The sequence below is a fragment of the Callorhinus ursinus genome, unplaced genomic scaffold (assembly GCF_003265705.2).
Source record: "Callorhinus ursinus isolate GAN/ISIS: 27379988/994484 unplaced genomic scaffold, GSC_fseal_2.0 scaffold1, whole genome shotgun sequence".
Lineage (NCBI taxonomy): Eukaryota > Metazoa > Chordata > Mammalia > Carnivora > Otariidae > Callorhinus > Callorhinus ursinus.
The window spans coordinates 123,608,308-123,631,415 of record NW_027397063.1 but is presented as its reverse complement, the minus strand read 5'-3'; the positions used below and the strand labels follow the sequence as shown (position 1 = coordinate 123,631,415).

Sequence of the window (23,108 nt, the reverse complement as noted above, 5' to 3'; positions counted from 1 at the left end):
CCAGCTAAAAGTCAATTCCAATGAAAAAAGAGAAAAATAAATTTGGGGGGAAAGAGGAGCCAGCTCTATATTACACACAGGTATGCAGATACTACATATAAATCAATTACTGGTTTCAGCATTTTTTTTTTGGTAGGCTTTCTGTAGAATAATGTCATTTTTGTTTTTTCATGATTGGGATGAGAGTTAAAATGACTTTAAAGCCTAATATCACTAATCAGTTGGTTGAGCACCTACTGATACCTACTCTTTAATTACAGGGTTAGTAAATGGATAATTATTCTATATTAGGTAAGAGCATTTTGAAATTATGTAACTAATGGAAGGAATGTAGTGAACCTGTGTTGTTTTGTCTGCCAAAATTTGTCCCCATCTGACAAATAGCCATGACCCTTCTTTAGAAAATTGTCCCCCTCCTTGTGGTTGTCAGTCGGGGTGGACTGAACCTTATAAATGCTTTCTGAGCAAAGATACCTTAAGTAGTTTTCCTCTGCATGTAATTGCTCAGAGCCTTCTCTTTTTTTTAAGATTTTATTTATTTATTTGAGAGAGAGAGAGAGAGAGCATGAGCAGGGGGAAGGAGGGCGCGAGGTGGGGGAAGCAAACTTCCCACTGAGCATGGAGCCCAACCAGGGGCTCTATCCCAGGACCTTGGAATCAGGACCTGAGTCAAAGGCAGACCCTTAACCATCTGAGCCACCCAGTCACCCCTACAACTACTCAGACTCTTTATTACCATGGTGTAGATTCCATCCCAGACCCCAGCCCTGGGGCCCTGGTAACACGATCTCTTTCTTGTGTCTCTTCAACTAGGGATAGTATAATTCCCTTCTGCTGTTGCTAATCTCAGGGCAACCTCCCCATTGTTTGTTTGGTCCTCATCTGCATAACTCATTCCCTGTATTAGATTTCCTCTGTTGTAAATAAGTAAAATGTTTCTAGTCTCCTGCTCAGATGTTGACTGATGAAACGGCCTACTCCATGGGGCTGTTCTAGTTCTAGTCACACTCTTCTAGCCATGTTGCTTTAATCCCAATTCTCAATTCTCCCAGAAAGAAGAAACCTTTGTTTCAGGTTCTTGATTAAGTTTGGAGGTGTGGAAAGGGAGAGGTGATTGAGTCTTGTGGGAGATATTATTATGCGCTGGAACAAACAGCTCCCAAACTGTTACAGGAACACACGATGGGGAGGGGAGGGGCCAAATGGCCCTTGTTATCCCATAAAACTTTTAATAACTTTTATTATTAGCCTCACCATCTTTATTATAATCTTAATTATCTTTTTAGTTAAAATAACTCAAACTATCTTATTTTCTTAAGAGTGAAAGGCTTTAGCTTATTGTTATCTCTACCTGGGGTTAGCTGCATTTAATGGATGGCTCTAGGAGATGAAAACTTTTTCAAAACCCCAAACACAAAAGAATTAAAAAATTTAGAGTTCTTGATATTAATCATAACTGTACCCTGTAGGTCTAGTCTGAGGATGGGACAGAGAAAGTCCCAGAATGAGGGTAGGTTTCAATTTTGGTCCTCTTAGGAGCAGACACCATGATGGGATTGTATGCATACAAGTTTTACTGAGAAAATACTAGTGAAGGATAAAGGGAAGGAAGTGAAAGCTGGACTAGGGAGAGACCAGACCACAATGCAGGTCTGACAACTGTAAAAGCTAAGGGGGAAGGAAAGAATATTGACCAAGAAGATCCTAAGACTGCAAACAGTTATAAGAAAGTTTCAACTAGGCCAATGGGGAATCTTTGAGCCAAAGCTGCCCATTAAAGGAATCCTGCATCCCTTAACAACGGGCCTGCACTAATACCTCTGCTGTGCTCAATCACTGACTAGGAGCAGCCCAGGGGAAATATGATCTCAGCATAAGCACAGTGGTGGATCTGGCAAGGCCACAGCTGAGGCTGAAAGTCAACTGTGCTCCTTACAGCAGGAGATCTGAGCAGGTATTTCCCTGGATGCTACACCAGGTACTTACTAAGGGAGGAGATGATTCCTAATGCCAGCTCCATACACAGCCCATGCTTACCATACCTTCTCACTGCCACGTTGAAGAATGTACATCTTGTGTGCTCACTTCAGCAGCACATATACTAAAATTGGAACAGAATGTACATCTTGTTATTATGTTAGTCTAGGTCCCTATGGCAATTTCAGGATCTGAATGTGGGCCTATTTACCTAGGTGTGTTGAGTGTAGTGGAAGAGAAAAGAGCCAGGAGAGGGGATGTGGATGTTGCCCTGGCCAAAAGGGTCCAGGCTGAGTGTCCCCAGTGGCAGAGGCCTAGGGGAAGGCTTCTACCTTTCCTAGAGAACATCTGCATTTGTGTGTGTGTGTGTGTGTTTGTGCACGCACGTGTGCACGCATGCACTTCACTTTCTGTCATGTTCTGAGACAGAGAATGCACATAGATGACAAGGCAGAGAACCAGGCTGCAGCAAAATCAAGTGTCTTAATTGCTATTTTTCTAAGAATGCTGATGTTGATTCAAATTTAATGTTTCTACCTTAAAATATTAATTGTATTATAAGTAGCATAACTCAAAATGAATTTTCATACAATGTTTATGTTTTATGGAGTTATTAATCATCAGCTTTATTACTTTAGTTTCTTTTTCCTAGATTAGATTGAAGGCCAGTCTCAGCCCTGTCAGGGTACTCTGCAGCAACTGGGGACTAACAGACCCCTCAGGTTTTCTTTTGTAGATTAAGGATGTGAGACACTAGAGAGAAGCTGAATCCCTAGAGCTACTGTTGTGGCCTCAAGGATGGGGTCATTCTGTGGTTCTCCAAAAGGCCAGCTGGGCCTCCCAGCCTGAAACCACCCAACACAGGTGATGGTAGATGACTGGGCTGGTTTTCCACGTCTCTTCACTCCCTGCCTGACAATAAACCTCTAAGGTAATCTGGGTACATGTATGACTCTTCCTTGCAACATGGAAAAACCTGACTAATTCTCAGTACTCAGTAGTTCAGGAGAGAGATGAGGAGGATCTGAGGTGAGATGTGGGTGGAGCTATAGAGAAGAAAGCCCATTACTTGGTGACTGAATGCTGTAGGATACAGAGGAGTCAGGCAAAGCTCCCAGGTTTTCTGTTTGGAGCCTTGGGGGTTGAATGCACTACCAACAGAAGATAGAGGACATAGAAGAAGAGGCAGGTTTGGAGGAGATTTGCAAAACTCAGTTTGAGCAGGTTGGGTTTGGGGTGCCTGTGGGGACACTTGGGACACATCTCTAGCAGACAGCTGGATACATAGGTCTATTCTGGTTATTTATTGCTACCTAACAAACTACCACAAAACTGAGTGGTTTAAACAACACTTTTATTTATTTGCCCACAATTCTACAATTTGGGCATGGTGGAGAATAGCTCATCTCTGTTCCATGTGGCATCAGCTGGGGCAACCTGATGGGGCTGGAGAATCCACTTCCAAGATGGCTCATTCACACATGTGGTAGATTGTGTTGTGTTCAATGGGAGCACAGCTGGGGCTATTAGCCCAGGTCCTCAATTTTCCTCTCTTTGGCCTCTTGAAATGGCTAGGTTAGGCTTCTGACAGCATGGTAGTCTTGGAGTAGTTAGATTTCTTACATTGTGCTTCCTCCAAAGGGCAAAAACAGAAGCTGTTGTCAAAAACAAAACTGAATGAACAAGGAAATAGATTTTATGCAGACTACTGCAATGGAAAGATTACCCAGATTTGAAGATCCCAGTGTTTCTGCAGGGCTTTGCCTTGTACTTTTACAGGGAGGAGTAGACAGGTTATCAGTGGGATGACTTAGAGTTGTGAGATAGGGAAAATGAAGGAACCCCATGAAAGATGGCTTTTTTGCTGCCTCTTTTCTTACTAGGACCTACACCACCACCCTACACGCCTTATAGTACAGATAATGTACGTCTTCTTTTTTACTAGGTGAAGCATTTGCCACTCTAAATAGCATTCCCATTCAAAGCTTTCATATTTGAGAAACAAACACCAGCATTCCCTGTGCTAGGCTAAAGGGAATCTTAAATCATAAGCAGAGGTGGAAGACAAAGACAGAGTTTAGGCATTGCCTGGGTTCTGACAGTCATCAGAATTTTACTGAGCTACCACAATGCTGAAGACACATACTGTCCTAGATTTTATGAGCAGAGATAAAATCCGAGCCTAGCATTGCGGATTTGTTAAAAAACAAAAACTTATATAGGTTATAACAAAGTGGATCTCCACAAAATGTTAAATGACTTCCCCAAAGCAGAGTAGAGTGTTTCAGAGTAAGTGACTGGCTGGGTCCTGAAGCATGAATAGGAGTCTACTCAGCTGTGGAAAAACGTCCAAAGTAAGGCCATTTAAACGCAACTAGGAAATGTAAATTCTGAGGCAGGAGGACCAGCCTATTAGGAGTTTCTCAGAGGCTGACATCTCTCTTACTCCCAGTCTCACCCTGGGAAGGTGGTGGTGGGTGTGAGTGGTGAAGTCCAGGTGGCAGGTTCCTAAGGCTACAGCTGCGTGCTGCTGGGGGCATGAGCGAGAGGATAAAGAGAAAGTTTGGGAGGGGGTGGAAAGAGCCCTCCCGCGCATGCGCCCTGGTCGTCAGCCGGCTCAGCAGAGGGTTTGGCCTGCGACTCACTCCCCACGTCGCGCCTCGCATGGCCCCACAGACTGGGCCCCGAGAGCGAGCGCGTTGCGCGCCCGCGCAGCCTCCTGGCCGGGCGGGCGCCTGCGCACGAGCGTCCTGGGCGTTCGAGCTGCGGGGTTATTAGAGGTGGAGCGCGGGGAGGGCGCGCGGCGGGAGGCGGCCGCCGTTACGGCGCGAGCGTGGTCACGTGGTCGCTGGTCACCGCCGCCGCCACCCCCTCCCGCCCTGTTCTCTTTCTGGTCGGGCCGGGCCCGGCCGGTTCCACGAGCGCCTGGCAGAGACTGAGGGAGAGAGAGAGAAAGAGGAGGGGAGGAGGAGGATTCAGGGAATAGGAGCTGGGGAGCCCTTCTGCGCCACAGGTAAAACATGATGATGATTATAATCGTAAAAAAGCCGAGCCCCCTGAGCGCCTCCGCCTCCCTCCAGTGCAGCCCCACATGCAGTCGCTCCTGCCCCGGCCTCCCCCCTCTGCGTCTCAGGACCACTCCCGCCTCCCCCAGCGCCGCTGCTGCAGCTGCCGCCGCCTCACGGGAGGGCCTGAGGGTGCTGCTGCTGCTGCTGCTGTCGCCGCGAACGGGTAGTCGCACTGCCCCCGTTTGTGCGCTTCCCGGATCGCGTGAGGGCTGGGTGGCGGGAGGGAGGTTCCTCTAGCTCCAGGGCGGGTAGGGCGAGGGGGCTGCTTCCCCCAGTCCGCCTGCCTTCCTTGCCTCGGGAGGTTGGGGTCTAGGCTGCAAGGACAACTGCTGCAAGAGGGCAGAACCTGGTGGTTGGACTGTGGCTCAACTTCCTACTTGGTAAATTTCTCTGTTCATATCAGCCCTGGGCAGCACGCTTCCTTCGGAGGCCGGAAGCGAAATGGGCCCGGAATCCCCAAACCTTTTAAAATGCAGCCTTTAGAGTAGAGAAGCCTTTAAGCTTTGAGGGTAGAAACGTGGTCCTGTTTTAGTACGACCTGTAAGAACATGCAAGTTGAGGCCTTTAAGGATGAGAAAAACTTTGTGAAAGTTGATTCCCCCTTCCTGCTTTTCCTGGAAAAACGAACACAAACCTCCTAAACAATTTTTTGATTCTACAAATGACCTAGAGTTTGTTCAATACCAGCCATTAACTAGTTTTAGTTTCGGGAATATGATTTAAAGTTCACATCCTAAAGATTTTTTCCTGAATAATAGTTTTCGGGAATGTTCTATTCATCAACTCCGAATTGGACTAAATCCCGAAATTGTAGCGTACAGGTTGCACAGCCTTGGGCCTGATTGCGTGGAGATTTCTAGAACCAGTCATTACTTGTACTCTTTGTACAACAAAATATAGTACAGGGAAACTATATTATTAGTGTGCTGTTGCACAAAATACTTAAAGCAGGAAGTAGTAAATGTAGGCATTGTTGAAAATAAACCTTTGAACACTTAAATTCATTTATATGTTGGTCATTTCTCTTAATGAGCTTTTCTGATTACACATCTTGGAAGTTTCATACTATATCGCTAAATTCAAATGTAAACTTGAGCATTTAATATTTTTACAACTATCTGCAATAGAGTCAAAGCAGTACTTCTCAAACTTTAATGTGCATAGGAATCCCTTGGGGCTCTGGTTTAAAAATGCAAATTCTGATTTAGTAGATCTGTGATGCATTTTGATATTCTGCATTTCTTAAAAGCTCCTAGGTGCTGCTGGACAAGGAACTTTGATTCTTGAGTAGCAGGGATGTGGATAATGTGTGTGCTAAGAAATAAAATGATGTGTCAGTGAATAAGAGCCTTAATTCATCCTGAGTGTAGAGGTGGTTTGAGAGAAGGGGGAAAAGGCAGGATGAACTGAGAAAGTTCCCCTTCGGGCGATACTTTATGAAGAATGAACAGGCTATGTAGGGGTAGGAGGGAAGGGGATAGTAGTACTGGGGTGAGTTGCCCCAACCTGGAGGAGTGCAGGTACCAGGTGTGCATGCTGTGGTGCATACATCACCTGGCCTGTGAATTTTCCATGGAAGCTTGGTGTATTTCTAGCTGAAGGACGCAGCTATGGGTAGTTGGGTTTTATCAACTTCTAGACTATGAATCCTGTGTCTCTGAATCCATTGCTGGGATGAAATTCTCTTTTATTGGTGACAGTATTGAGTGTTTGCTTTTTCTCTCAGATGCAGCCTCAGTTGAGCAATGCGTTCCTGAGCCTTGGAAGCAAACTTGTAAAGAATTTAGGGTCCTCACCTGCTGAGGTTATCCTAAATGGATTTAGATTTTTTCCTAATCTAATTAAGAAAATGTAAATTGAAAAGTTGAAAAGTGTCATACTTAACCTCATACTTTATGTCTATAAAAATGGTTGTACCTAACTTTTTAAAAACTTTATTGAAGTGTAACATCAATTACTTTTAGCACTGTAATTGTTATAGTCTTCATTCTATTCCTTACTTTATCATTTTTTTTCTTCATGTACTTAAATAATATGTATGACAGTGCTTTTGAAGCACGAAGTGCCAGACACTGTTCTGAGCACTTTATGTATCTTAACTCATGTGATGCTCACAACAATCTTTAAGGAAACTGAAGCAGAGAGGGTAAAAGTCCTTTGCTAACACAGAGCTGGCACTCTGGCTGGCTGACTCTACAGTCCATGCTTTAACAATCTTCTGAATGTGGCTTTTATGGAAGAAAATAAATTAATGATACATTTTAAAATCCCCTTTCCCTAGTATTGTTGAAAATTACGAGCTTTTCTTTCATTTTAAAATCCAAACTTGTCATCTTTTAAAAAAATTTCCCCCATCGTATAATGAAAACTTGCCTAAATGCTTGTAATCTTTTCTGAATAAGATACTGAAATTTGCAAAGCTCTATTTTGTTTGCATGTGTTGGCCAGACCATTCTCATTCAAGTCTATAAGTCACTGTTAAATGTGAAAGTAGTGTCTGCTTCCTTTTGACCCTGCAAGTTTTTGTTCTTCATCTTTTTGCCTATGCCTCTCTTCCACCTTCCATCCCCTTTCCCCCTTTACGCATACGTAGTAGATTTATCCTGTATTTGTTATCCTGACGTTTAGGATTTTTTTGGGGGGGATTGATGGGTCACTGACTTTTTATTTGGCAGGAAGGGCGATAACAATCTAAGCATGAGTCATTGTTATATTTTAACACTGGAAAAGTAGTAAGGACAACTTAAGTGTTGTTTTGTCTCTGACCGCTTTTATAGCAGCACCAGTCTGAGGAGTGGTGCTTATACACTTGGTCTAAGACCATTCTCTTAACGTGGACAGATGATTAGAATGACAATAATGTTACAGTGTGTGTAGTGGAACTTGAGAAGTGAGATTTTATGGCTGTGGGCAGTTGTGGGAGGGGAAGTGAGAGGAGAGGGCCTGTGGGCTGATTCCAGTAGCATTAATTCTTCATTAACTGGGATAATAATTTGGGAAGTAAGTCAGTATAACAACAAATCCCTGTTGTAAACGTTTTCTCAAAGTTCATACTCTGTTGTGATGTCTGTTGTAATGTTATGCTGGTCAGTTACTTAGCTTCATAGTGCCTCACTTTTCTCAACTTTAAAGTGAGGATAATAGTAATAAGTACCTCAGAAAATTGTTTTGAGGACTAAATGAGTATATTTGTGTGTGTATATATGTATAAGTATAGTATATATACATATATAATGCTTGGTGTCTGACACAATGCTTGTTAGGTACTATATTTTACTGTGTAAGTGTTAGATACTATGTTTTACTATGGATAATCTACAGTGTGGCTGATCATAGCCACATAATCAAGACTGACTGTATTTGAATGAACTTAATGGGAATTGTACATTTATTTGTATGAAGTCGTATTGGCCAGCAAAACAAAGTTTGTACTTTTTGGATTAAATACAAAATTGGTATAGTAATGCTCTTATCCCTTTGGGAAATTAAATATGAATAAATATGGTTTGGCTGCTCAGATCTTTCAAAACAAGGAAGTAAGGCTGTAGAAATAATAAAAGATGTTTTTGGTGGTGGTATGAAAGGATTGGTTTAAAATTTTCTAGTGTAGTGTTGTGAAGCCTAGAACAAGGTAACCTTATTTCTGAAGATTTTTCTGACTGTAACTTTACCTCCCTCAGCAGATTCTTTGCTCCTTGAAATAATCCATCTGTCCTTGCATACTCCAGACCTGATCTCCGGCCCCTTATCTAAAACCGTGGTGGCGTATGTGTCTCAGAAGTAAAATTTTTGGAATTTAGAAAATTAATATGGTGCATATGCTATATATCATGAAACCTCCTGTGTTTAGGAACAGTCATCCCGTAGTTGTACACATTAATTTTCCCAGCAAATTTATACATGTTCACACTAAGGAGAATAAAAAAGACCATAAAAAGCCTCATGTTAGTTTAGGCTGTGTTTTGTTGACAGCTAAGAAAACAATTTTAGTTTTCAGAGTTTTTTTGATTTTTGGAATTGGACATGAAGGGTTGGGATCTCTCTCTGTATATATATTTTATAATTTATCATAGTACCTGTCTCTTTGATTAGAAAAAGAACTGGAGTATAGGATTTTTGTGTTAACATTTTCTATTTTTAGCACCTGTCATGGGACCTGGCATGCAGTAGATGCTCATTAAATGTCCACTAGTTTGGATGAAAAACATCTAAAGATAATATCATTCAGTCATTGTTTTGTGCTACATGTGGTGTCTCTGACTCCATGAAAATATTTACTAATTGCAGATTTATTATTTTTCTTAACTCAGTTGCCTAGGGAAGGTGATTATTGGATTACTTTTTTGAGACAAAATAGACTTAAGAGATTTGAAATAGGCATTATAGATGATTGCAAATTTTTATAAATTTGTGTTGACAAGAATGCTTATATTTACTTTTTTATGGGTCATGAAGTCTACATTTAGAAGAATGGTTTACTTTTTAAAAATGATTGGATTTAATTTTGTCTGATAACTTATGACAGACTAGTTGTGGTATATCTAAAGAAAATGTTGCTGTGCATGAATATCTTAGGTTGGATAATTACAGTATGATAGCTTAGCCTGCCATTAGAATTTTTTTTTAATTTTCTATTACAAAAGGTAATGCCTATTGTGAAAATGTTATAAAAACAAATGATCAAAAATAATGGTCTGCACTATTGGGAATTTCTTCACTTCTCTTAGGGGGTTATATTGTCTTGAGAGAGGCTGAAAAAAAATCAGATTTGTACTGCAAGTACTAGTTTAGAAAACCAAGTTGCAAATGTTGGTTAGCAACGAAGTTTTCTTACTGTTACTAAACATCTAAGTAAGATAAAAAGGTTGAACTAAAAGCAATTTGGGTCTCTACTTCTAAATAATGGATCTTCAGAATAATTAATCAGTGAGAAGTAAGCCCCCATTTCTCATATAACCATCTTGGGGGAGATGAGATGCACCTGCCTTCTGATGGAGTTGGAGTGGTCTAGCACTGCAAGAAGACTGAGCCTAAGTTACAGGTCCTGGCTGTAGATGGGTGTATTCTGTTTGCTGGTAATTAGTGGGGATCAGAATTGACCCCTTTAGGTTTCCCAGAATATGTACCTTTGGAGGTATTCCAGTAGCTACCTTGTAGGAATCCAAGAAGAATTACTAACATTACATCTCTTGCCACCCTGGGGTGAGATGGTGGGTTGATTGCCCTGGATCCTTGGTGGGGGTTGGGAAAGAAGGTGGAGTTGATAGGAGATGGCTACATGGTATCACTGTTTCTCTGTCTACTGCATTGATTAAACTAGACTTCTTTTTCTTCATGAAGTCCAGGAGTCTTGTAGTAAGAATGCTCATTTTGATAGGTAGATATGTATGGCATAGGGAGGCTTGGGATAAATTGTCTCCCCTCTCCAATATTTGTTACTCTTAATAGTTTAGGAGTTAATTTTAACCTTTTTACCTGTGTTGTGTGTGTGTATTTGTATTGTAGATATATATGGATAAACATGTATGTGTAGATACAGCTGTTTTTTAAACTAAAAGTGGATTTATGCTATTTTGTTACTTGTGTTTTTCATTTAATATTTTATATTAAAATATAATATATATTGATGATGTTACTCTCCCACACACTTTTTAGTGGCTCCATGACTGTTTCATTGTATGAAGGTACTATTAGTAGTCCTGCATTCTTGGACACCTAGATTCCTTTCAATCCTTATATGACAAGCAGTACTACACTGAACATTATTGTAGCTAATATTCCTTTGTGCCTATGCATTATTTACTTAGGAAAAATTGTTGTGAGTGGAATTATTAGTAGGTTAAAAGATATGCCCATGTTTAATAGTTTTGAAACACAAGACCAAATTGTACCACTTTACCCTTAACTACAAAGCTGAGAGGCCCCGTACTTGCTGTTATTCGGCATTATCATCTTTTCTTTATTTTATTTGGGCATACTTAACTTTACACCTCCTCCTCTTCTGCCTTCTTATAGACTTTAACATTTCTGTAGTTAAATCTTGTTCTTCCTTTATGAGTCTTGTAGGCTTTTCCTACCTCTTGTTTATATAGCTATTAATTTATATCTTAAACTATTTTTATAGTTTCAGTTTAAAATTATGAGTTTACATTATTCCAGAACATGTTTAGTTGTGTAGTGTGAAGCAGAGGGTACTAAATTTTTAAGCTTTTGATTAGTTTTCTCAGTACTACTGAATGATTTATTCTTTCTCTATGGATATCAGAAATTTTATCATTTTGTCTTCTATTCAGTCCCACTGTGTTTTATTTTTTATTGGTGGGAATGAGATTTTTCTCCGTGTGTGTGTGTGTGTGTGTGTGTGTGTGTGTGTGTATTTTTTCTACCTGACTATTGCTGGTCAATAGAAGAGCCATTGATTGTGTGTGTGTGTGTGTGTATTTTGTAATTAGTCACTTTCTGAATCTATTACAACTGGTTTTCAGTTGATTCTCTTACACTTTCCAAGTAGATAAGCGTACCATCTGAAACAAGCCATTTTTGTAGAGTTTTTTCTTTTTCATGATTAATTTTTATTTATGGAAGCTGTGTTGGAATGATTTTCTTAATTTCATTGACTTGAAATATGTTTTGATATGGTGTCACTGTGAAATAATCTACCCAGTTCTCAGAAGGATTTAAACATATTTGGAAAACCACTTCAAGTGATCACTTTTATGGACTGAATGTGTCGCCCCAAAATTTGTACGTTGAAACCCTGCTCCCTCACTGTCCCATGAGATGGTATTAGGTGGTGAGACTTTGGGAAGTAATTACGATTAGACGATTAAATGAGGTGATGAGGGTGGAACCCTCATGAATGGGATTAGTGCTGTTATGAGAGTCAAGAGAGAGTTTGCTTCCTCTCTCTGGCATGTGAAGATACAATGACAGGTCAGCAGTCTGCAATCTGGACAAGGGCCTTCAACCAGAACTTGACCTTGCTGGCACCCTGACCTCAGAGTTTAGCCCCCAGAACTGTGAGAAGTCAATTTCTGTTGTTTATAAGCCTTCCAGTATATGGCACTTTGTTATAGCAGCCGGAACTGATAATCTCTAAGGACCCTTCTGGCTTAGAAGTTTTGTGATTCTCCTTTTATGTAAAAATACTCGTGGTAATACACAATGCTCTGGTACTTTAAGTTAAAGTACCTGCAGCTTCCTTTATAATTGTGGCTGTCTAGCTCCACTGCCCAAGTAATTATTTTGAGGTTTTACATTTTCATCTCCTTAGAGCTTGAAGATTTCTTTCTATGTGATTTGGCAGAAATTAAAAGGGAATACTGATAGACTACAGAGATCAAACTGTGCAACATTGGGTTTATTTGCAGTATCAGGTATCATGATTTTCTTTCTCTGGTCAGGTCATATAATTTTTCTACTTTTTATGGTGAGTTTTCTTTTCAAGCTGTGGTCTTGCTATGGTCTACTTAAAGTTCTCCGAGCTAAATTATGTAATTGTCAGAGCTGAGTGTAATGGAAGCCATTGGGAAATGATAGACCAGGAAGCAGTGAAGACAGGACAGAGTATGAAAGGTAGGGATGGGGGAGTGCCTGGATGTGTCTCTTTTTCTCTGCCTCCCCTTCTACTCTTTGGTTATCCTTTTGTACTTCTTTGCCCTTTTAATGATTTTATGGCTTCCTATTTATTCTCCAGATACACTTCATTTTCTCTTTCAGAGAATAGCTCCAGTACCTCCTTTCTACTTGGATCAGGAGTACAGATGCTTTCCCCCAAGGCTGCAAAGTAGTCCTGATCAGTACCCCTAATTTCCTTCCTCTTTTTGTCACTAAAACTACCTGCATAATGCCCTCACCAGTGGCCATCACGCATCCTGCCTTGCAAAGGGTGTGGCAAAACATTGATTAACTTGAGTTTCCTCATAATGTAAAACCACTGTTTTGGAAGCATTAACATTTATGAGAGTGAGAGACTTTATAAAGACAAATTGTGAGAGAATTGTAGAGTAATATCTGAGTGGCTGAGGAGATAGTGAGAGATTAATGTTATAAAGAGAAAAAAAAGGTCCTGAAGAGTCTGTAGTCTTAGATCTCCAGTCCTGATTTCTTCTGTGAGCTTTAGACCTGTGTATCTGATTGTTTGTTGGATGGCCCACAGACAGCTCATGTTCATAATGTCTGCAACTGAATTTACCATCTTCTCTTACAAAACCTATTCCCCTTCCCAAGTGAATTATCTCAGTGGATGACTCCACCTTCTTTCTGGTTGTTGAAGCCAGAACCCTGAAGGCCCCTCTTATTCCCCAAATCCTCATGTAACGGCATCAATCTCAGTGGATTTTAAGTCTTGAATCCATTGTCTCTTTATGCCCAATACTCCTACTCTGGTGTATCATTTCTAGATCATCATCTCTTGCCTTTGTCTCTGTAGGGTTTTCTGACTGGTGTCCCTGGAGCCAGGTGATCTTTCTAAGCTGTCAGCTAGCTGATTCTCTTACTCTATAGCTTAAAACCTTTCAGTACTTTTCCATCATTTATTGCTCAGTCTTGTGTCTCCTTCTGCCTCCCCTATGATTTCATTATAAAGTACTGAAATCTTTTGAGTTTTTGGAACTATTTAGGATTTTGCTTGCCTGAAGCCTGGAATAGTCTGTCTCTTGATTTTACTAATTCTTGTGAGTTCTTAGTTGAAATGTCACTGCTCTAGGGAGCTTCTTCCACCACTAAGTCTGTGTTGTCCCTTCCTATTTGGCCAGATACCCTCCCTGTACTACAAAATAACATTTATTATGTATTATAATTGTCTTTTTACCTAACGATTTCTGTCCCACTTTTGACTGCTCTGTGAATGCCAAAACCATGTATGCCATCTTTACTCATACTCCTGAAGCTGTGACTATTAAAAGTAGGTGTCCCGTACAATGTACTGTTTTAAGTGCTGAATATATAGCAGTAAATAAGAGACTGTTCCAGTTATTAATTGCTGTGTGATAAACCACTCCAAAACTTAGTACCTTAAGACAACAGTAATATTTATTTACTCATGATTTTATAATTTGTATAGGATTCGGTAGGATTAGTTTATCTCTGTTTCATTTGGTGTAGGCTCACTGGAGGTTAGAGTTTCTACTTCCAGCATGGCTCACTCAACGTGGCTGGCAGTTGATGCTGGCTGCTGTCTGGGAGCTAAACTAGGGCTGTTGATCAGAGCACTTGCATGAGGCTTCTCCATGTGGCCTGGGTATGAGTGGTGGGTTCTGAGCATGAATGTCTCAAGAACAAGCATTCTGAGAGGTAGGAAGTGGAGACAGAGAATCTGATGAACATTACTTCTGCTATATGTTATTGGTAAAACTGCTGTCTTTTATTGGTTAAACAGCCCAGATTCAATGGAAGGAGAATTAAACCCCATCTCCTGATGAAGAAAGTAACAAAGAATTTGTGACTATGTTTCATCTATTATACAGACCTAAAAAACAAACAAAAAAATCAAACTACAAAAATTGCTGGGTGAGGGGCGCCTGGGTGGCTCAGGTGGTTAAGCGTCTGCCTTTGGCTCAGGTCATGATCTCGGGGTCCTGGGATTGAGTCCCACATCGGGCTCCTGGCTTAGCAGGGAGTCTGCTTCTACCTCTGCCTCTCCTCTTCCCCCTGCTTGTGCTCTCTCACTTGCTCGCTCTCTCTCTGACAAATAAATAAATAAAATCTTTAAAAAAAAAATTGTTGGATGAGTTAAATCCTATCTTTGCTTTTAACCTCTCAAGAATCATGATAGTATATCACTAATTAAAGAAAAATCCGGGGTGCCTGGGTGGCTTAGTTGTTAAGCGTCTGCCTTCGGCTCAGGTCATGATCCCGGGTCCTGGGATCAAGCCCCGCGTCGGGCTCCCTGCTCCGAGGGAAGCCTGCTTCTCCCTCTCCTACTCCCTCTGCTTGTGTTCCCTCTCTCACTGTGTCTCTCTCTGTCAAATAAATAAATAAAATCTTAAAAAAAAAAAAACAAAAACAAAAACAGTGAAGTTTTAAAAAGTAACTTCTATTCCTACCCTTTTTAATAACTATATATTTTTTTGTTATATAGTTCCAGAATTTTTTAGTTTTAATTGTGCATGTAAATTAATTTTAATCAGTTTTGTGTTGTTTTTATTTTTGTTTTTTGTAAGTTTTCATGCAGTGATGTTATTACTCAAGTATATTACTAGAAATGGGGTTATTGTGCGTGTGTGTGTTTAAGAAATGGGGTTATTGTATAAAGGGAAAATGCATGATTTGGATTTTGATTCTTATTGCCAAACAGCCTAATAGATAGTGTTAATTTATACCCTAACTTTAGTGCAGGGTGTAAATTATATTTGCCCATAACTTGCTACCAGAAAGTATTATAAATCATTGCTTTTGGTTAACATCTTGGCACAGATTGATTGCTTTTATCTTATTATTTAATGGCTTTTTGGGTTTTTGTTGTGTTGATTTTCAAGAGCTTTTTGCATATTATAGATTTTAACTCTTTGCCTATTATATATATATATAGCAGATATTTTCAATTTTCTTTTAATTTTGCTTATACATCTTTAAAATTCTTACGAAGAATTATTAAATTTGTATGTAGTTCCAATATTTGTTTTTTCTTTACTATTCTATTTCATGGCAGAAACAAGATTAAACTCAGGTCCTTATTTGTCATCTTTTTACCATTTTGGCTAATCTTCCAGTAGCTTCATTACACGTGTTGCTGGCAGAGAAAAAAAAAATCAAGACTAATGAATTCCATAGCAGTTATACAGATGTCTATTTGGGGAATGAATTTCAGAATCTTATCCATCTCTTAATGGTCTTATAATGGAATTGATCAGTTTTGGGATTTGGCAAAATTCTGTCCTAGATTATACCAGTGAATCAAGCTTAATAAAGAGTAATTGTTACATCAGTGTTACACTTACCCACAAAATAAAACTTTTAGTGATTGAAATATAAAAATATGAAACCTATTAAAATTCAAAACAAGGTAATATGGTCAGCTATATTATATGGAGAAAGTAATTCCCTGATAAGAAATGCTAGAATTTTTTTTTTTTCCTTAGGAACAGAGATGATAGTGAGAAATTACCAGGTTAAAATCTACATGAAAGCAGGAATTTTGAGAAGTAAACAGAATATTAAAACTGCTTTTCCTCTGAGGATATTTGCCACATTCTAGGGAACTTTGACTTCAGTTTTGAGGGTCTCACAAAGCACAGGGTGTAGAAATTAAAGCCCATATATGCCCAGGGAGGGGAGTCTAATAGGATATTCCTTCCCTATAAAACTGGACTCCAAAAGAGCTATGGTCATAGAGTATGGTTAAACCAAGATTAAAACACTTCTCATGTTCTTACTCACAGTAGGCTGTAAGAATGTTTGCTTTGGGCTTGAAAAAATACCTGTTCCTAAGAAGTTATAACCATAAGCCTTCCTCCTTGATTTGCAGCTCAAATTCACTGTCGCCTGGTCTGAAAGAACCTCAGACTGTGAATTTAAAGGTGGTTTTAGGGCGCCTGGGTGGCTCAGTTGGTTAAGCAACTGCCTTCAGCTCAGGTCATGATCCTGGAGTCCTGGGATCGAGTCCCACGTCGGGCTCCCTGCTCAGCGGGGAGTCTGCTTCTCTCTCTGACCCTCTTCCCTCTCGTGCTCTCTCTCTCTCTCATTCTCTCTCTCAAATAAATAAATAAAATCTTTAAAAAAAAAAAAAAGGTGGTTTTAGGTGCCGGGCAGAAGCAAATGAAAGTCCTCTCAGGTTGAATACATTTTTATCTTCTCTCTCTGACCCTCTTCCCTCTCATGCTCTCTCTCTCCCATTCTCTCTCTCAAATAAATAAATAAAATCTTTTTTTAAAAAAAAAGGTGGTTTTAGGTGCCGGGCAGAAGCAAATGAAAGTCCTCTCAGGTTGAATACATTTTTATCTTCGGTCCTAGGAAATTCCCATAAACAATTTTCCAAAGAATTATCTCACAATAAAATATAGCCAAGGAAACAAGGTACCATGAGTAAGAAGCAGCAGAAACAATTGACAGAAATGAACCCACAAAAACTTCAGATTTTGGAATTATCAGACAGAGATGATAAAACAACTGTTTATTATGTTTACAAAAAGGTGGAAAATATCTGCAGGCAACAGGAAACTTGTGAGATTTGAAAAAGACCTGAACAAAACTTACAGAAATAAAAAATACAGTAATTACAATGAAAAACTCAGTAGAGGGATGCCTGGATGGCTGAGTCAGTTAAGTGTCCAATTCTTGATTTTGGCCCAAGTCATGATCAGGGTTGTGAGATTGTGGCCCATGTTGGGTTCTGTGCTCAGTGTGGAGTCTGCTTGTCCCTCTTGTTCTGCTCCCCCCCCAACCCCACTGCTTGTGTGCGTTTTCTCTCTTTCTCGATCTCAAATAGATAAGTAAAATCTTAAAAAAAAAACAAACACAAAACTCAGTGGATGTGGTTAGTAGTAGATTAAATACAACTAAAGAGAACCAATGAACTGGACATAAATTGTTGAGAATGTAGAACAGAAAGACAAGGAAATGGGTAAAAAGAAAGATTACAATATACAGGACATAGATTGAGAAAATCTAACAGTTTCATTAGTTTTCTAATTGTGGAAGGGAGAAATAATAGGAAAGGAAGCAGTGATTGAAGAGAGAATGACTGAGCATTTTTCAGAGCTGAGAAAAACACCAGTCCACGAATTTAAGAAGTTCTGAGAATTTTAAATACACATCTAGACACATCATAGTGACATGGAGAACACCAGAAACAGAATATTTTAGTAGTTGGCAGAAAACAAAAGATGGATTACCCTTAAAGTAGCTGTAGCAGTTACACCGACAGCTGACTGCTCAGGAGCAGAAATGGAAGCCAGAAAACAGTGGGATAATATCTCATTGTGCTGGGAAAAAGTTGCCAACATAGTATTCTATAACTAATGAAAATAACTTTCAAGAAGAAGGGTGGAATAATGACATTTTCAGATGGAAATAGTCTCTGTGAAGAAAATGTATAGATCTGTTTTTCTGGTTGATCCTAGTATTTAAAATGAAGACTTAACTAAGCAATTTTGAGCTTCACTTAGTTCTGTTCTTAGAATGTTGTTATGTTTACACTTGGTAAACAGAGCTACTGTTTGGCAATACTTTTACCAATATATTCCAACTTTTGGATCTTTGATCTATTTAGAATCTTCAGTATTGTTGGAAGAAGTCTTTTGTGGTAATTAATGCATGCCTTTAATCTTGCTGAACCAGTGATGCAATTCTTAATATTCATATTTGAAATGATATAAGTCAAACCAAGAAGAATTGGGAGAAAATTGTGTCTTGATATTTGCAAAAATAATTGATGTAAATAACTTTATTCTTCTCTCCCAGTCCTAAATACAAATTTCTGGAGGAAAAAAAAAGAGTGGGCGTTTTTTTTTTTTTTTTAAACCCGTGAACAAGGTTAGCATAAATGCGAGTCTACAGTGGTGGGAAGAGCAAACAGACCTTAAAAGTTAGTTAGATGGACTTGGATTAGAATCTGGTTTTGCCATTTAGTAATTCAGTCGTGATGATGTGACTTAAACCTTCTGATACTTAGTTTTCTCATTTGTAAAACAGGGATACTTTGCAAGTGTATGGTGAGGAATAGAGTAGTGTTTCTAAGTACAGTTCTGGGGCTCTTACTGAGTTCTCAACTAATTGTTACTAATGAGTAACACAGATGAGTGAATTGAATCTGGCAAGGAATTTGAAATTGTTTACTGTACAAGTTATATAAAAGAGTTAATTATACTTTTAGTGTTGGAGAGTCATGGACACTGATGATAATATTTTTTTGAAGTTCAGAAATTGTCAGAATGTGGCTTCACTTACTGATTTGGTGATTAATTTTGCACCAGATCAGTTGTGTATGCTGCCTACAAATTAGGCAGCTTCACATTCTTCATGGCAGGTAACAGGGCAAGATGAAATCAGTGACTTTCTTTAGAAAATTTAAAAGATTGCTACTCATACACACAGTATATATTTATATCTGAGTGTGTGTGTGTATATATATATGTGTGTGTGTGTGTGTGTGTGTATATATATATGTGTATATATATATATATATTTCTGTCTCCTGAGGTTGAAGTTCTTGATGGTAATTTATGGTAAACCTGAATATTTTAGTAATTCAGTCCATAAAATGTTTACAAAGAATGTGCTTAAAACTTTATACTGTACTTTTCAGAAGTTAAATAAATTCATTGGCCTCCAGTAATTAAGAGTAAGAGCCATCAGATCACTCTAATTATTGCTATTTGAATTGAGAATCTGACTTCTATAAAATATTTAGACCTAGGTTTTCCTTTCTCTTTTTTTCCCTCTTTTTGTTGTTTGTAGTCAAGATGTGATATAGAATCTTTTATGATGTGGGATCACTTGTACACCTTGCAAATCATTTTCTTATTTTTTACTCTTTATTCAACATTTAGACATTTCCCCTCATTGAGTAGTGATAATTATATAGAGCATATTAGCTGACTGCATTTTTAAACCATCCTTACAGCAAACTTTAAAAATTATATAATGAAGACAATTCGGGAGTTTTTATTTTTGGAACTTGACATTTTTAGAATGTTGATTATAGTAATATGTTATATTTGTAGCTTTTGAGTTTATTCAAGTTAAAAAGACAATGACTAAAACCAAATTAGGCATTTCTTGTCTTTCAAGAAGTTCTAGGATCGCCACTCAAATACTTTGAAAATGATTTGGGTAAAGATAGTGACACAACTTTAAATAGAAGCACAAATGCTTCCTATTAAACATGTAAGTGTTTTAATTTTCTTGATTTATATTAGACACTCATGTGATGCAGAAATTGAGTAGCAGCAAATTTTTATGCAGTTAGATCATGTGATATGGTATTCCTCCAGTGCTGCTTTTGATCTTGGAGGTAATCCCTTGTAATCACAAACTTTAAAGAACCTTAAGATTATACTTTCTAAGCTGATATATTTTGCATTAGTGAAAATACATAGGATTAGAGAAGATACTGTATGAAACTCATGTAGATATTTTTTTTCTTGTTTACATTTGACTTTGTATTTCATATTTTGAGCTTTGGTTGTTTATATTCTACAGGCTGATAATTTCTTTTTAACTAGTGGTTGTACTATGTGAAAAATTATAGGTTAAATTTGAATGAGCCCCTGTTTTGTCTTTCATCTCTTCCAGTCTTTTATATTTTGAAAATGAGTGTTATTTCATGATATCAGACTCTCTCTGAATCAAAGTCATTCCTCATAGGAATAGAAATTGTTACTATAGTTTTTAAGCCAGGATTTATTCATATGTCTTTTCAGTGCTCTAGTTTGACTTTTTTGCAGAACTGAAGAGGTTTGTAGGTACAATCATATCTTCACATTTTACAACACTATTGTTCTTACACTGATAGGTTAAAGAAAAGTAATCTAGGTTTTTTTTTTTTTAAGTTCATCTAGTAGTCCGTTAAAAAATAACACTAGACAAATGTAGGCTTTTCTAGTTAGTAATGATTGCTTATATAAAATAAATAATGATGGTATCAGATTTCACTAGGTTGCTTTTGTGGTGTTTTGCTGAGAAAACATTCCATTTATGAGATACTAAATAATATTCTGTGTTTTTAGTGGAAAACCATAGTCTCTCTGTAGAATTGCTCAGAAAGCTTTCATTTGAAACATTGTGGTATTTTTGGTCTTGAATCATAATTATCTTTTATTAAACAGTTACACATGAAATTATTCAGAAATAATTGCAGTATTGAGAGGATCAATGAAAAGTTTGGTGAAAACAAGTATTTTTATAATTAGGTAAATTATATTAATAAAATTTCAAAGTTTGATGATAATGAGGAATTCTTGTTAATATTGTTAGCTGTGATGATGACATTGTGGTTATATAAGAAAGAATCTGTGTTTTTTATATTTTCTAAGTAAGTAGGGTTTTATGACAGGAGTTTTGGGACAGGTAAATCATTATAGCAAAATCTGATAATTTGTTGAGTCTGGGTCATGTGTCTATAGGGGTTAGTGATTTTATTTTCACTTCTTTTGTATATGTTTATAAAATCTTATTTAAAAAATTAGAGTTTACCAGGGGTTGGGGGAGGGGGAGCAGGGATTTATTGTTTAATTGGTACAGAGCTTCTATTTGGGGTGATGCAAAAGTTCTGAAAGTGGATAATGGTGATGGTGGTATCATTGTGAATGTACTTAAGGCCACCAGATTTTACAATTAAAAATGGCTAAAATGGTAAATTTCATGTTATATATATTTTACTGTAATGATAAAATATAAGTATGTTGTAAAAATAATTCCCAAGAATCATACTTTAGGGAAAACTTTTGGAGGCTGTAGTACCTTCTATCTTTATTTTTCTTTTCTCACTGACTTTTTTCTCCTTCAGTTTGGAAAGAAACAGGAAGGAAAAATGCTCTTGTCATGTCAGCACTTTCTTAATGGGGTTGGGTTCTATCTAGAGTGGCGTTCTAATAGCATGTTGGTGATTTGTGAGATCAGTTTAGTGGGTTGCTTCGAGCATTAAAACAAATTAGAAAATATCAGGTGCATTGTATATAGTGAGTGTAAATGTCGTTATTAAATTTTTCTTTCAGTTGTATAACATGTATACATGTACTGAGTTGTGATGTAAACTGTATTCTCTCAGTGGAATAGGTATTTTTTAGAAAGGAATAATATCAACGTAGAGGATATAGGTGACTGCATAGTAACTAGGAAGCAAATGTCAAAGTTTGCACAAAGGGGCTAGGATAATAACTCGGATTTCACAAAATTTTCAGACATTAATCAGACAACTAGGAGGAATAATTAATCAAGATGATCTCACAAGGCTATTCTATCAGCATATGATGATAAGTAATGTACAAAATGAGGGGAATAGGTTGGCTGGTAGCTTGGGGAGGCTGATCTCATTTTTGAGCCTTTGTATCAGTGAGAAATTAATTGGTAACTATGAACTTTTCTAGGTAGGTTTTGATTTGTTATTTGCAGATCTTGACACACAGTTGATACTCTTTTTAGTTATACGAGTATTATTTATATTAAAAATGTGTGAGAGTTTGATAATATTAAATATGATTTAAAATATTGTCTAGAGATTGTCATGTCATTTTATCCTTTTTTTTTTTTTTTTTAATAACTCTTTGGTTTGTTTTTAGCTTGAAGTCACCCACAGGGAATATTGTTCCAGAGAAAGCAAGGAAGAATCAGACTCTAGAGCCAGATAAGACTGAATTCAAATTTTACTTCTACTAGTTGCTGGTTAAGTTGCTTGGAAAAATTATGTAACCTTTTTTGGTTTCCATTTCCTCACTGTGACATTGCCTTGTAAGGTTTTAAGTAAAATGAGGTGAGTTATGTAAAATCACTGGTAGTGTGTGGTTGCTCATGAAATGCTTGTTGTTGTTAATGTCAGGATCCTTTTCCTTCACATATCTCCTTCTTCCAAAGTCTGTAATCTTAAATTGATTTTTTTGCTTTAGTTTGGGGATTATTGTCTAATACTTTTCTGTGGCGATCTAGAACAATTTCAATGATTAAGAAATATTCACAAAATGAAACTGAATAATGTTTTCTGTGCTTTAGGAGTCTTTCATTTCCTGAAATGTTTTGTAAATGGTGAATGGTTACTGAATTATTTTATTAGACTAGTTCTACTTAGGGAATTTCATGTAGTAATTATATGAAAGGGGAGTTGAGAGGTCCTGTAAAAATCAGTTGTTAACATTGAACCCCTTACAACTTGTGCTCTTATTATTTATATTTAAAGCAGTTCTTTTCACTTTAACATTTTATGATCTTTTAAACAATTTATGAGATAAGATTAATGGTTAAAGGTATATCTTTTAACTGATTAGTCTAGTTGGATTTGTCTTGAAAAAGGACTGAATTTTGTGGATTTGAATAAGTCACTGACAGGAGGTCTTTAACATTTTTTTCCCTCGAACAGATGTCTTGGCCTGCAGTGACTCCAACTCCCATAATCCTTCCAATTTTCTCCTC

The 23,108-nt window shown here is 38.0% G+C and overlaps 1 protein-coding gene and 1 long non-coding RNA gene across 5 annotated transcripts in view; one reads left to right on the top strand and one right to left on the bottom strand.

Annotated features, from left to right (window-relative positions):
• Positions 1 to 3,314: 3,314 nt before the first annotated feature.
• Positions 3,315 to 4,656, bottom strand: LOC141374100 (uncharacterized). The gene is made up of 2 exons (XR_012380686.1): positions 4,436 to 4,656; positions 3,315 to 3,632 (listed from the first exon to the last, which is right to left on the bottom strand). It is a non-coding gene; the product is annotated as an uncharacterized lncRNA (long non-coding RNA).
• Positions 4,657 to 4,853: 197 nt separating this feature from the next.
• TBC1D5 (TBC1 domain family member 5) overlaps positions 4,854 to 23,108 on the top strand; it is a 581,354-nt gene continuing 563,099 nt past the window's right edge. For all 4 annotated transcript variants that reach the window (XM_025882739.2, XM_025882764.2, XM_025882715.2 and 1 more), the window contains exon 1: positions 4,854 to 4,990. The gene's annotated coding sequence lies outside the window, so the exon portion shown is untranslated. The remainder of the gene's footprint in view (positions 4,991 to 23,108) is intronic.